This window comes from Nanorana parkeri, unplaced genomic scaffold (assembly GCF_000935625.1).
Source record: "Nanorana parkeri isolate BGI_ZX_2015 unplaced genomic scaffold, ASM93562v1 scaffold378, whole genome shotgun sequence".
Taxonomy (NCBI): Eukaryota; Metazoa; Chordata; class Amphibia; order Anura; family Dicroglossidae; genus Nanorana; species Nanorana parkeri.
Window position 1 is genome coordinate 1,027,413 of NW_017306646.1, and position 14,393 is coordinate 1,041,805.

The following is a 14,393-nucleotide window of genomic DNA, read 5'->3' on the forward strand; positions in this document are numbered from 1 at the left end:
TATATATATATATATAAAATACATATTCAACCTGCAAAAAAGTAGGTATTGCGGCTAGCTGTCATAGCAGAAATATGGAAGTTATCATTGCTGATTTATTTTTGATGAAGCAGACTCCAGGGCTGCCATGATTGTCCTTGCTTCATCACCTGGTGGGTAAGTGACATGGTCCAAGCACAGGCATATAAAGTTTTATGCTTGTTCCAGGCCATTGACCTTCAAAGTATTGAAGTAAAGCTCGGGATTATAGCCCTGGCAATTACACCTGCTACAAGAAGTCAGAAATTGCAGCCCCAATACTTTTCTTCTTACACATTTCATTATACATATTGAGGTTAGCCTGAACCAATTAATTAATATTCAGTTAAGAGTACATTCCTTGGTAATTGCAGAGAAAAAGTGTACTTTGCTAAGCCTTGATCCCAAGGAGTTAAAAAATAAGGAGAGAATATTTTTAACTTCCCTACTAAAGAAGAAATCCTGAATAAAATGGTAAATGCTAAATTGTTTGCAATCTTAGACGCCTCAAATGGGTTTTGGCAGATTCCAATAGGCAAAAAAAAGCAGAAAGCTATGTTCATATAATACACCTTTCAGAAGCTACTGATTCAGACATCTTCCCTTTGAATTAACTTCAGCTCCTATGTTCTTTCAGAGGAGAGTGCAGCAGGTTCTAGAAGGGATTGAAGGAGCTGAAGTCTAGACAGATTATATTTTGATTTAGCGCGCCACAGAAACTGTGAAAATAAAAAATTCAAATAAAAAAGGAATATAATTAAAAAATACCTACTATTTTTAAATATTAAAGTGATATACTATTTGCATAAAATCTGAAAGTGACACTAAAGTCAGAAGTTAAATATTAAAAATGCATTGAAGTGCCCTAACTATTAGCATAAATGTAGCTAATTTGTACATCAGTCACCTGTAGATCCTCAAATCATCTCTGAATTGGTGCTGGCACTGTCCTTCCTTCTGGAGGGTAACTACTTTTCTTCCCCATGGTCCCCGACTGCGTTGTAAAGTAGCCACCGCATCAAGCTCACTCCCGTGATGGACTACAATCTCATATTTAGTTTACTAATTGTTAGGCATGCACCAATACCGATGCTGATACTGGCCATTTTCACGAGTATTCATACTTGTGAAAATGTCCCGATACTAAAGGCAGACACCGATAAAACTGAACCCAGCAAGCGGGGGACCTTGGCAGCCATCCTGTAATCTGCGCCACCTTTTACAGATTTGTAAAAAAATGAGCAAGAAAATACAGTGTGTGTGTGTAGGGGGGGCTAAGAGATTGGGCTATGAGCTAAACAATGGTGCGCTCCCACCCTTCACTACTGCGATTTAAACTAACCTTGCTACAACAAATGAGACACCATATTTGTTACAATCTCTGGCTCTACTACTTTATGACATCAGAGCTAAGCCAATACTCTTGATCTGCATATGCACATGTTCTGGGTCAGTGACTCAAAAAGAAGCCAATAGACCAGTATAAAAGCCAGTATTTTCAGAAGGCATGTTTAGCAATGACAACCTCCATATTTTGCTCAGCACAAGTCCTTAACCTTAACTCTAACCTAATCTCTAGCACTAAAACCAACCACTGCAGCAGAATACTTATCCTACGCCCCCAGGCCAAGGTCCATTGTGTTGAAGGTGCTAAGGTGATAAAGCAGTTAGTACTGCAGAACTCTGTGTTTTCATTACAGTAGAAAGGCAACACAAAACCTGATACAAAAGTATCTGCAACCAGCCCCATACCTACTGTAGATACAATATGGAGGATGGTTTGTAGGTGTAAGGATCACACTTAAAACTTTGCTATGTACTTACCAGCCCTCATTAGTGGTCTTTAAAGCGAGGCTTCAGCTTCAGCTTCAAACCTGCACCTAATCAACAGGTTTGCCTGCTTGCTCATGCCTTGGATGTGCCTGTCTGTTTATGATTTTTGTGTGATTGTTCAACGCCCTGGATTATTGATATGTAGTGTTTGGACTGTATATGTATTATCTTATCCTAATTATCAAACTGTTAACTCTGCTCATTTCTGTCATTGACCTGTTTACTTGTCTGGAACTTGGACTCTGTCTGTGCCTGACCTGGCCATGAGTCTGTTGACTCTGCTACTGTCTGTTATCTCTGACCATCTGCTGAGGACTTGAGTAGGGTATAGATGGGTAGATTTTTCCACGAACATTCGTACGAAAAATACTGTTGGAACTTTCCATACTGGCATGCCGACTGTCATTCAAAGTTCCATTCAATTTCATCTTTTATTTAACATTATATTTTGGAATGAATGGAGTTTCCGAACGAAAACCACATTCACTGTTAGAAATTCGTTCGTTTGAGAAAAATTTTCCAACATGCTCCTTCAAACATTTTTGGGAACATTGTAATTTTCGTCTGTTGATTGCACCATACTGATTGATATATATTCGAACGAACGTTCTGGAAATGACTACTTTCGTATTAAATTTGAACGGTGTATACTTTATTTTGACAGCAGGTAGGACAGATAATAGCTATTGCCTATGGCAACATAGAAAACGTTCTGAACTCCAGTCACAACAGGAGGAACAGAACCCTATGGCGGATGGGAACAGAACCTGCAACTGCAGCAGAGAGATCTCACTTCAGGAATCCCTATCATAGGCCAGTGTCTAAGTCAGCCTAGCAGCGTCAGCACATAACTGAAGTGTCATTATTGGGTGATATGACCCAGGTTGTATACCTTTAAAGGGTTGCTGAGTGATTCCATAATTCCACAGTGTATATAATATTGTAAAATATGAGGCTGGGATTCAGGGGCGTAACTAGAAATCACAGGGCCCCATAGCAAAATTTTGTATGGGGCCCTGTGAGCTCACCTGAGATCCCACAAAGCCCACCTGAGAGTGACCCTGCAGAGCCCTCCATAGACTCTCTATGGTGGGCTCTGCAGGGTCTCAGGTGGGCAGGTCACAACCCTGCACACCTCTTACCTGTCAGCCCCAATCCTCTGTCAGCCTTCTCCACCGCAGGGCTCCTCAGTTGCCATCGGGCCCCGCCTCCTCCACCGCTGCCGGGCCTGGCCTCCTCCTCCTCCACTGCCGCCGGGCCCCACCTCCTCCTCCGCTGCTGCCACCACAGCTGCTGGCTGTCACTGACTCAGCAGCGGCTGTGAGGAGGAACGTGCCACTGCACAGGTCACTGACAGGTTGTCAGTGATATGGACAGCGGCGTGCTCCTGCTCACAGCCGCCAAAAACAGCCAGCAGCCTGCTATGCCATAGCGACCCAAGCGGCCTGCATGGCTTTGGGGGGACTCCTTTGTTCCTCATCCTGGCCAGGCCCCCCTGTGCCCTGGGTCACATAGCGGCCACCTGGTGCCGCTATGGTGATAATTCCGCCACTGCTGGGATTCAAAATCCTGGTAATCAATAGTTTAAAACTAAAACGTCCTATAGGATATACAATGGCGTACTTCAACATTTGTAGTTGTTAAACTTCCCCCTGCTCCTCCTGTAAGACAGCTTCTTACAGGAATCCTTAACTGGTTTTCTACCGTTATGTATTCTAAATATAGAAACTGATCCTGTCTATGCGATTTTGTGTGCGTTCTCCAGATAAATACGCAGGATGAATAGAATATTTGTGGTTAATGCTGACCCTGGAGTTCAGTACCTCCTTCCCTTCGCGTCACACAGCTCAGTCGGCTGCTCTATTCACACACATATTAATAAAGCATAATGTGCATCGTGTGTTAATGATAATGTGCTAGTTGGGTGTTATCACGTAAAAACACACCCGCATCCACTGGAGTCAGGTAATTACACTCTGCTTTTACTTCACATTTCCATTCTCATCTGAAAAAAAATCAGAGCTCAAAGGACAGATATTCATTTTATATTTACATGAAATCAACATCCATATTCCCATGTACAATAATCTACACATAACAAACTGTATGGTAGACTGTAATTAGGTTTTACTTATCTAGAGTTTGAAATTTGCACTCCCTCAATATTTAAAGTGTTGGATGCACAGTGCAGGGAGTAATATTATTACTTTAAAAATAAAGTATTAAAAAAAGAATATTATAATAATAATAATATTATTCAGGATTTATATAGCGCCAACAGTTTGCGCGGCTTTTTACAATATGAGGAAGACGTTATAATTACAATACAAATCAAGCCAAGATGATAAGGAGGGCCCTGCCGTTGATATATATATTCAAGTATATTTTTGGTTCTATGTCTTAAAATTTAGGGAAATAAAACAAGTTTAAATGAGTAAGAGTATTTAAAGATAATCGTTTATTCTGCTTATATTTTGCCTTACCTGGTTTCCCCTTTTGCCGCCTCATCAACATGGTTTATATTTTTAAAGAAAACCTTTTTATTTTTATTACATACTTTATATTAGATCCAGTGACATCATCATTGGGTCTCTGTGCTCCTCTATGCAGACAGATCATGGCTGGTGGAAGGGGCCAACAGGGTGCTGTATATAGATTCGTGAAAGCATCACAGGATCCGGCCACAGTACTGCTCTCAAGAACCCTCAGCCCTGATCTGATGCAAGCAGTGGGCTGATTTTTGGGAGGAGGTATGCAAATATCCAAATGCCTTGATGGGTGTTTCTCCATCTAGAGGAGCAGGAATTCATAGGCAGGCTGTATTTGCATGTATAACACTTTAGGTATCGCCCACATGTGATTCTGAGCCTCCATGACTAAAAGAGCTGAAATTCAATGAATAAAAGGGGAAGGGGTTCAGGGAAAGTAAGGTTGGGGAGGCAGGGAAAGTAAGGTTGGGGAGGAAAGCACTAGATAACGTTGGACATCTTCTATCCAGGAAATGAGGTAGGCCCTATCTTGCAGTAGCTTCTAATGCACACTATGAGAAACTCACATGTCCAGTGAAATCAATCAGTGAGTAAGCAGTTTTAGGATAAGAGAGGAACATGTACAACTGTGAAAGACTGAAGGTACAGACAGAGTCTAGATTTAACCCCTTCGTGACTGACGACGTACAGTGTACGTCGCCAGCATCGGGGCTGTTTAAAGAGACTCCCGGCGGCTTTTGCCGCCGGGAGTCTGTTTAATTGTAAACTGGGCATGTTGGGAATCGTTTTACTCGTTGTAACCTCATCTTTTATATTCATTAAAAAAATGGGTATTTTATTGTGTTCTGGGGCATTTAATTAAATTTGTCACTAAATGTTGGGGTTTAATAAGGAGTTGCGCTAATATTGCGCTACATAAAAATTTGCAACTACCACCATTTTATTCTATAGGGTCTTGGCATTCAGAAAATATATAGTGTTTGGGGGTTTTAAGTAATTTTCAGGCCTAAAATGTGGAATATAACATGGGTGCAAAAAATGGAAAAAAGGCCTCAGTCATGAAGGGGTTAAAGAAGTATTAAACTCTCAAAGGTTTTTTTCAATACTGTATCCAAATCAAACAAATACACATTGTCCTGCAAAGCATTGCTTTACATTTCAGCCCAAGCACTTAGTCATCATGTTTCCTGACTCCAAATCTCTTGGTTCTGCTTCTCTGATCTTCCTGTCCAGTACAGGATCACAAGGGACAGAGCAGTCTGCAGCAGATGTCCATCTGGTAGTTTGGAGAATGGAGGAAGGAGGAGCAGGGAGGAAGGAGAAGGGAGGGAAGGCATGAAGGGAGGAGATGGAAGCAGGGGAGTGTCTTGCCTTGTTGTTCTTGTGTTTGTGGAAACACACACAGCTTACTATCACACACAAGGGTGGATCCATAGGACCCTGCAAGGGAAAGGAGCCACCCTAAAACAGGATGTCCGGGCCAGTGCTTAGGGGACCAGCTGATTCTGCAGGTAGATAAAACTTTAAACATCAAGGAGCAGCATCCATCGTGAGCGACTTAGTCAGCAGTTGAAATAGCTTATAAACCTTTTGATTTTAACATGACTTTAAAGCCCAATGGATAGGAAGGCAGGAAAAATCTCCCCAATGGTGGTAAAAACTGCAATCAATTACTGATAGAGGATCTAATACCTCCCCAATCTAATAAAGTTTTCTCTATTGCTCTCAATGTCCCTGCCGGGGAGATTCTCTTCACCTATTCTGTATGAAACCCTTCAAATTCAACAGGGACTCTTAACTCTTTCCTACTTTGACCAACTGTAAAAGTAACACCTTTTGACTTTAGCCGTTTTGAGGTTGAGCAGTTAGCCTTTAAAAAACGTAAAAAGTTTTTCCCCCTAATTTATTACTGCAGATATCCTGGGAACAGAGAGCTTTGCATTGTTTGACCTCACTTCAGGCTTGGGCAACACAAACAGAACCTATGAAAACATATAGAGGTGGCCTTCAATGAAAATGAAATAAAATAATTGCTACTTAGCATAAAAACAAACTCTAAAATTTTCCGTAAATTTGTGTTAAAAACAGGTTTTTGTATGGGTAAGTAAGAGTAAGGGGAGGACGCATACTAGCGTCCTCCCGTCACCGTAAGCTCAGTATAGTGCGAGCTACAGCTCGCGCTATACTCAGATGCCGCAGCCGGAACAGATCCCGACACTTCTGTCTGGATCCACCCTGCTGCGTGAGTGACAGCTGGCCCTGCCTATCTAGAGGCAGAGCCAGCTGTACCCGCCCCCTCCCCTGTCCGTTCCGCCAGTTAGCACTGGAGGATCGGACAGGGGAGGGGGGATCCCTGCAGGGCGCTGTGAGTGACAGTCACGGCTCTCTGCACGGATAGATTGAGGAGTGAGTGAGCGTCAGTATGTGTTCGCTCACTTCCCGTCTACTGAGCCGACCTGTGACAGTTTCATTGTCACAGGTCGGCTCAGATTATGAGGCTGAGTGAAAATCACTTGCCTCATAATTCTCCTTTAACTCTGGTCTTACAGAGCTTCTGTTTTGTCTTGAATGTCACTTAATGGAAAATATATGCCTCCTGGTAACCAGTGTGTATAGCAACATGCTGACCTGACAAGATCCACAGGCAGCATCTACTCACTAAAAAGGCTGGGATGTAGACTCCAATCTCGTTTATTCTAGCTTGGCACATAAGATGTTTTTTTGTTTTTGTTTTCTAAGGTATTCCTATCTAAGTCTCTTTTCACAGCAAGGATAATACAGAAACTGCAATGATATTCTGGTAGATTCTAACAAGGAAGCTGTACCTAACTGGTAGCAAAACAGAAGAGTTTGAAGCAAAGGCTGTGTGGTGCTGAGCAGACTGCACTGCAAAGACATCAACTGGCCAATGACAGGAATGAGACTTGTCAGGGATGTGTAAGGAGAGCCATAGGGCCCACTTGGGGTAACTAAAAGTGCACTTGTTTAACAAAATTAGTTTTTTTATAAAACTCAGATTGTATAAAACTAACTTTAAATGAAATTAAACCTAAGCCAATATAGTATAATTGTTTAAAGAAGAACTCCATGAAATGTAAAAATTAATCCTTGCAGTGGGAGTTAAATGCTCATTTTGGTCTACGGGCTAAAATAATGAAAATATACTCACCTGATCCTCAGTGCTGCAGCAGTGAGTGCTCACCTCTCTCCCTCTCTGGTGTTGGAATATACCTTGGCCTCTTTTTGTCTGATGCAGCTACATTAGACGGGATGACTCACGGGTCCTTAGACTACTGGAGCCTGGGGGGAAGAAGAGGCTACAAGGACTGGTTTAGCAGCCAAGAAGGACTATGGTTAAGGTAACTATCTTCTTTATTTTAGCCCATAGAGCAAAACGAGTTGTTAACCTTTGCAGTACAAGGTAGCCCCACTGCAAGGAGTTAATTTTTTCAATTCCTTGAGTTAAATGGCTGTATGTGACTTTCAGTTAACCTTTGGCTTTCCTATTTTTATCAACGTCAATGAATAGTGACTGACTCTTCTCCAGCTCAACCCGAAAAAATCCCTTACATCCAAGGGGATGGGTGGCGTGCCAAATTCTACATGTGCTTTGCTGTCGGAAGGAGGTAAAAACATGCACAGTCAACCGCTGCTACTGAATAAATTATCATACACTTCATAAGGGAACTGGGAGTATGACTGACAGGAAAGGTGGGACTATAATGAAGAAGAAAAACACAAGAATTAAACGAGAAAACAATGGCATAACAGCACATGTGTATTTAACTGCTTATGTATCTCCAATGCCAAAAACTATTAAAGGAGAAAAACGTGGAGGCTGCCATTGTTAAACTCTCCTTATAAAATACGAATTCCCTAGCTCCCACAATGACCTCTGATTTTCAAAGATTGTCTGATCCAGGATAAGTATGCAGATAAAAACGTCCACGTTTTCTCCGACTTTCCTGATGTGTATATTTGTTCCTGGTCAGTTTATCAAGACACATTAAAACCACTGGATCAGCACAGCAGCCAGGCAAGAAAAAGTTTCCATAGCATACAGCAAACTGCCTGCTGCAAAAGCTAGTAAGTAAATAAGTTATTAAAGTAGACCTATGTGATGCAGCACTAATTATAGTGCTGCATCACATAGGGGAAGCGCCACAACCAAATGTGAAATGGTTGGTAAGTACGTTAGTGGGCCGGACAGTGAAAGGGCATAAAATTGTGACTTTCGCCCGTAGCTGACCGCAGTTATTGGTGGTGCCAAGAGGTTATGAATGAAGTGATGTCATCAACGGTGGAGGGGTCATCCCCCATTAAGGACGAGCCAATAACTCTTTAATAATCCAAAAATCACTGCGCTAGGAGTGAGTGACTCAAAAACTAATTGGACCAGCGGCAACTATGTGTATAGGTGAATCTAATGTGTAGCAAGTAAGTTGCGCTCGGTCAGCTTGTGAATGGGTGTTGAAATAAATGTAATAATCTCTCAAAACAAAGGGAAAGATTACCTGCAGATAACAAATTAAATATCTCCACTAGTGACAGTGAATGAATGGTTAAAAGGTAAGTGAACGTGTCAATCACAGCCCGGTGTTACTCGAGTGTTTGTATATGCATAGTGGGCTTTGACATACTGAACAAATCATTTATATCAAAAACATCCATATGGGCATTTTTATGAAACAGTGTATATGTGAATGAACAATTAATAAAATATTTTTATACATTTTAATTAATTGTTCATTCACATATACACTGTTTCATAAAAATGCCCATATGGATGTTTTTGATATAAATGATTTGTTCAGTATGTCAAAGCCCACTATGCATATACAAACAATCGAGTAACACCGGGCGGTGATTGACACGTTCGCTTAGCTTTTAACCATTCATTCACTGTCACTAGTGGAGATATTTAATTTGTTATCTGCAGGTAATCTTTCCCTTTGTTTTGAGAGATTATTACATTTATTTCAACACCCATTCACAATCTGACCGAGCGCAACTTACTTGCTACACATTATAATAACTCTTTAAGCACCTCCCCAGGCTTCACCTGAGCTTTTATCTCAATCCTACTTGAACTATCCCAAAGGATCCACCATCATCCCCCACAACATCGAAACCAGCTCAACACCTCCACCGTCGATGACATCACTTCATTCCTAACCTCTTGGCACCACCAATAACTGCGGTCAACTGTGGGCAAAAGTCACCATTTTATGTCCTTTCACTGTCCGGTCCACTGACGTGCTTACCCACCATTTCACGTTTGATTGTGGCGCTTCCCCCCTTTTTTTTTTTCGTTTTCTTCATACACATGTCGGACACCCCAGTCTGTACGAACGAGAAACTGCACACCTAACCACAGAGACCCATGTTGTCCCCCTGTTGAGCATTTCAACTTCAAAGACTACTCCCCGGTCGTTGTCCCCCCGAGGAGCACTGTACGACGGGTCAACTCTCCCAATTTTTAAAAATACGTTTTTCTGTTTACTATATGAGGCTTGTGCATCACATAGTAACTGGATTTGGGATTTCTTCAGACTATCATTCAAGAGCCTTTAGTTGTACTCTAATATGTCACACCTATTCCAGTGCTGGAAAATTTTCACAACCACTAAAAGTAGTTTATGTCATTATACAGATGCTTCAATAATGAATAAAGTTTTAATATGTTACTAGAGTGTAGCAGAAGTAATTATCTATCAGATCTGCCTTTGTTTCAGCCACGGAGCTGGTGGTAATTAGGCTTTATTTTTTCATCTCATTAATAAGCTCACACTTCATTTACATACATACAAAGATCATTTTCATATTCACTATGAGTTGTTATTATGAAACACAGAGAGATGGTGTCTGATGTAGCTTTTCCATGAAAGCTGAACTACAGTTGAGTGATTTCAATAAAATGAGATAAAGACATTCACAGAGGCAGGGTCCTGACGTCATGTGCGTTATAATTATCTCTCACCTGCACGTTACGCTTTATAAAACCATTATTTCGCATTCAGGCTGCAAATGGTTAAGGCCTCTTGCGTTTCTGTCAGACGTGGAGCCATTTGTTTGTCAGTGTTAAACAGATAAAACAGCTGCCCTCATCTAAAAGCCACTCTCTGCTGCCAAGCGATAAATTGCTGCTATTATATGCAAATACCCGACAATCTGCACCCACAGAAGCAACAGCCTTCTGAATGCATAATTGTACTCAGGCACACCAAGAAGAGAGAAGAAGGTAGAGTAGTGAATGGCGGCAAGAGCTAATGTGTCAGATCGAATGATGACTTGAGTACAGTATCTGGAAAGAGAGCAGTTCAGAGATTAACAGATAAAACAAGAAATGTATCAAGAGCTGACGTTGAGGGAGGAGATGCAGTTTGAAAGCTGAAGAGGACTTTAGCTGTCTACAGATATTAGAAGGTGGCTGACCACCAAGCAATCTTTTTAATGAAAGGCCGTTCTAAAAACATAAAAGTTCTTATCAGGTGAACCTTTGTGGTCATGCCTATGGAGAACAAACGGGGGCAGTGCAACTATTGGCTGTGCTGAGGAAAATCCATCCTGGTCAATCATCTTTCCCAAAGCAGGCTTAAGGTGGCCATACACTCTACAACCATCGCAAGACTTTAGTCTTGTGATGGTTGTAAAGGGATTAAAAAAACGTACGATCTGCCTATCTTGGACAGGCAGATCGCACTCTCGATCACCGCAAGCCCGCCCCCCTGAGGGGCGGGCTTCCGATGACTGCAATGCTGAACGGGCAGTGTGCGCGTGCGCACACCGGCCCGTTCAGCATTTATCTTCCGAGCACCGTTCTAACCAGCCGAGAATCGTACGATTCCCGGCTGGTTTTCGAACATGCTGGTTCGACAGAAGACGTGCGACCGTACAGTAGAAACGGTCGCACGTCTCCGTTCACACTGCTCGATTATCGTACGAAAAACCGATCGCATACGATTATCGTACGATAATCGTGCAGTGTATGGGCACCTTTAGGCTGGGATCATTGACCAAGGTCATGGAGGGACTGCAACCATATGCATGTTCCTTGATTCAGGTGTTCTGTAGACTCCTTTCAGGTGCAAATATAAAATAATCAGTCAAGATAAATTATTTTTAACCTATTCCACCTCTGTTGATAATGAGCCCATGAATGTCCCTTCTATATCAGAGGCTGACATATGGACACATTGATAGATGGGTGCAGTTCCTGCGTGATTGCTACTGCTGTACATCTACTGTCCTGTGCACAGCATGGCAGAGCAAAACACTCATATCATTATCAAATTTTTCGTTTACCTAGGATGTCAAAATCTGTTCCAGATTTAGTCACCTGTAGCTAACAATAAGAAATAACAGGAGATCAGCCATGGCCTTGCATGGCAGCAGCTGGCATACACAAGCAGACTGTTTTTTACAGCATTTACCAACCACCCTGATCAACCATAAATTTTTTCATGATCTGGTTCAACTATGTAGATGTAGGGTGAAGGGAAAATCCTTTTTCTTTGGATAATAGAGAACTGTGGCTTCAAGACTTCAGAGATGTCACTAGAAATGCTGGAAACATTCTGGAAAACCTTTCCTGGGGAGGAATGGGAGTTCTAATGCTCACAAGTACTAATTATTGCTTCAGAGGTAACTCCTCTGTGACTCAACTGTTACCAATGATCCTTGAATTTCTGCCTCACTTGCAAATACCAAGCATTGAATGGTTGCCTTGAAACTGGCCATAATCAGTAGGTGGCCAAATGTGCTTTCAGAATCCAACCAACTACTAGCACACAGCTAGGCACACTCATACAAATATGTATATATGGGTGCGGAGTCCTACTCAAAGCTAGTAAAAACTTTGGTTATGCTAGTTATGGGCTAAAAACCTTCGACTGTTATATTACGTTACCCAAAGATTTGTAATTGCTGTCTTACTAAAACCAGCAGGATCAACAGTGATCATCAAATGTCTCTGGGTACATCAACAGAAACCTTGCCTTGTTCTCAGCAGCACCTGTGCAGGATATGTGCATGTATGAAGCATTCATACCTAATGGTAGTTCAACAATGGTGGTCAAACATGGCACAATTTTATAAATAAATAATTATGAACAATCACATTATAAATGGAGCCTGAATGAATGCATTATAGTTGGTATCTGACAAGCGTTGCAATGGGTTGGACAGCCTGATTTCTGCTGAAATGAATAGAAACATGCCTGAGCCCCACATTACCACTTCATAGTCAATAGTAGGTGATCAATCAGTGAACCCAGACACAGACATTACTGCAATACTTACTGATCACTGACCCGCAACATATATACAGATCAGGATTTCTGAGCTGACTTTGATCTACTAAATGCATACTTGTTATGTGTCAGTGATGTATAGTATTGATAGCAGATACAGCCATACAATAGGAATTTTTACTTCTCCTGACAGGTTCTTTTAAACAAGACACTGCCCTCTGAAAGGATGTATAAATGATAAATGGTCTTTACTTCACTTTTAAAGTGTAGTTTTATTTCTTCTGTATCTTTTATCTAGTAATGTGTAGACAGGATTGAATTTGAATGGTGGCAGATCTGACTATGACTCAGTCTGTGTTATTTTGACAGAATATGACATTTTTGGGACAGGTGTAGATGGCTGTTTAAGAGGCTGTCTGCGCTCAGCACAGCTGCAGCAAACCCCTGCCCTCTAACCATAGAGTTAATTGAATCCTAAGGGCAGGAGTACCGCTTTGTGTATGTACCCTTTATTGTTCTGCTCATCTCTGTGTCTGGGATCCATAGGTGTGCACAGCCTATTGCATTAGGGTGTTGCGCTCGGGGTGATTAGGGTGTACCCAGCCCATCCGGCACATCCTATGCTGGTATCCTTCGTGCTGCAAAAATGAAGCCCAGAGCAGATGAGGTTTAGATACTTTCTTAGTCAAAAACAAACATATAAAATATTGCAACGTACCAGTCTTTAGGTGCAGTGGCTGCATTTAGTTTGAAGCTTTTCACATTTTTTTCACCTGATATTCCGGTCAGTAACACACTACCTGCCCTGTCCAGCACTGGCTATTCCATTGCTTCTATAACCGAGCAGGTGTGTTGCCCTAGGGCAGGTGTGTGTGTTAGGTCTAACATATCCATAAGGTAGGCAGAGATATTCTGTAGTTCACAGAGGTAAACTGAGCAGGACTGAAAAGACTGCTTGAGATAACACTGCAGAGTGCACAGGACAGCACTGGATTTCTGGCCATTTTAAAAGGTATGTTTTGCATTTATCAATTGTATATTCAATAGACCAAAAGGAAGCAAATAAGGGAAGTTCATTGTTCGGGTTTACATACACTTTCATCAAACGTCTATACATGCCCTTAAAGTGTACCTAGACATAGCCAGTCTTATCCTTTAAACGGTGCAGGAAAAGTATGCATTATAAAGCCCCTCTTTTGCTTAGCCCCATTTTGTCACCCATTCCATAGAACTGTGTGGACCAAATACAGCCACCATATCAGTAGAGGTGCAAGCTATTAAACTACAGCTTTCTTGTTCCAAGACCCCCATCTCATGATGACACTATAAGTGTTCTCTAAAATTCAGAGCCAGGAGTGGGTGACATATATCTGATGTCAATCTCCTGTGGAAGTGCCCAGCTGCCTCTACAGTGATTGCCTTTCTATATTAAATTATACTAAAGAAGCCATGTTAGATATTCAAACTAGAGTTTGAGTACAGATCCATTTAAACAGTTAAGGTTGAGGATAGATAAAGGATCTGTTTTTTTTTTATTATTCCAATCATTCCTTCATGTGTTAAATACTACAAACTTTTCCTATTTAGTAGGTATGTGGTAATGCACCTAAGAGAACATATAGTGCTTTTGTATTTTCATGTATTATGTTAAAACATTTTTTTACAAATACCTTTTTTTAATTTTCTTTTGGTTAGGTAAATATGAAAAATTACATATGAACTTTATATATTAACATTTCCAGACAGAAGGTGGAGCCCTAGGCCCTTTTTAATATTTGTAAAAAAAGAAATACACTATATA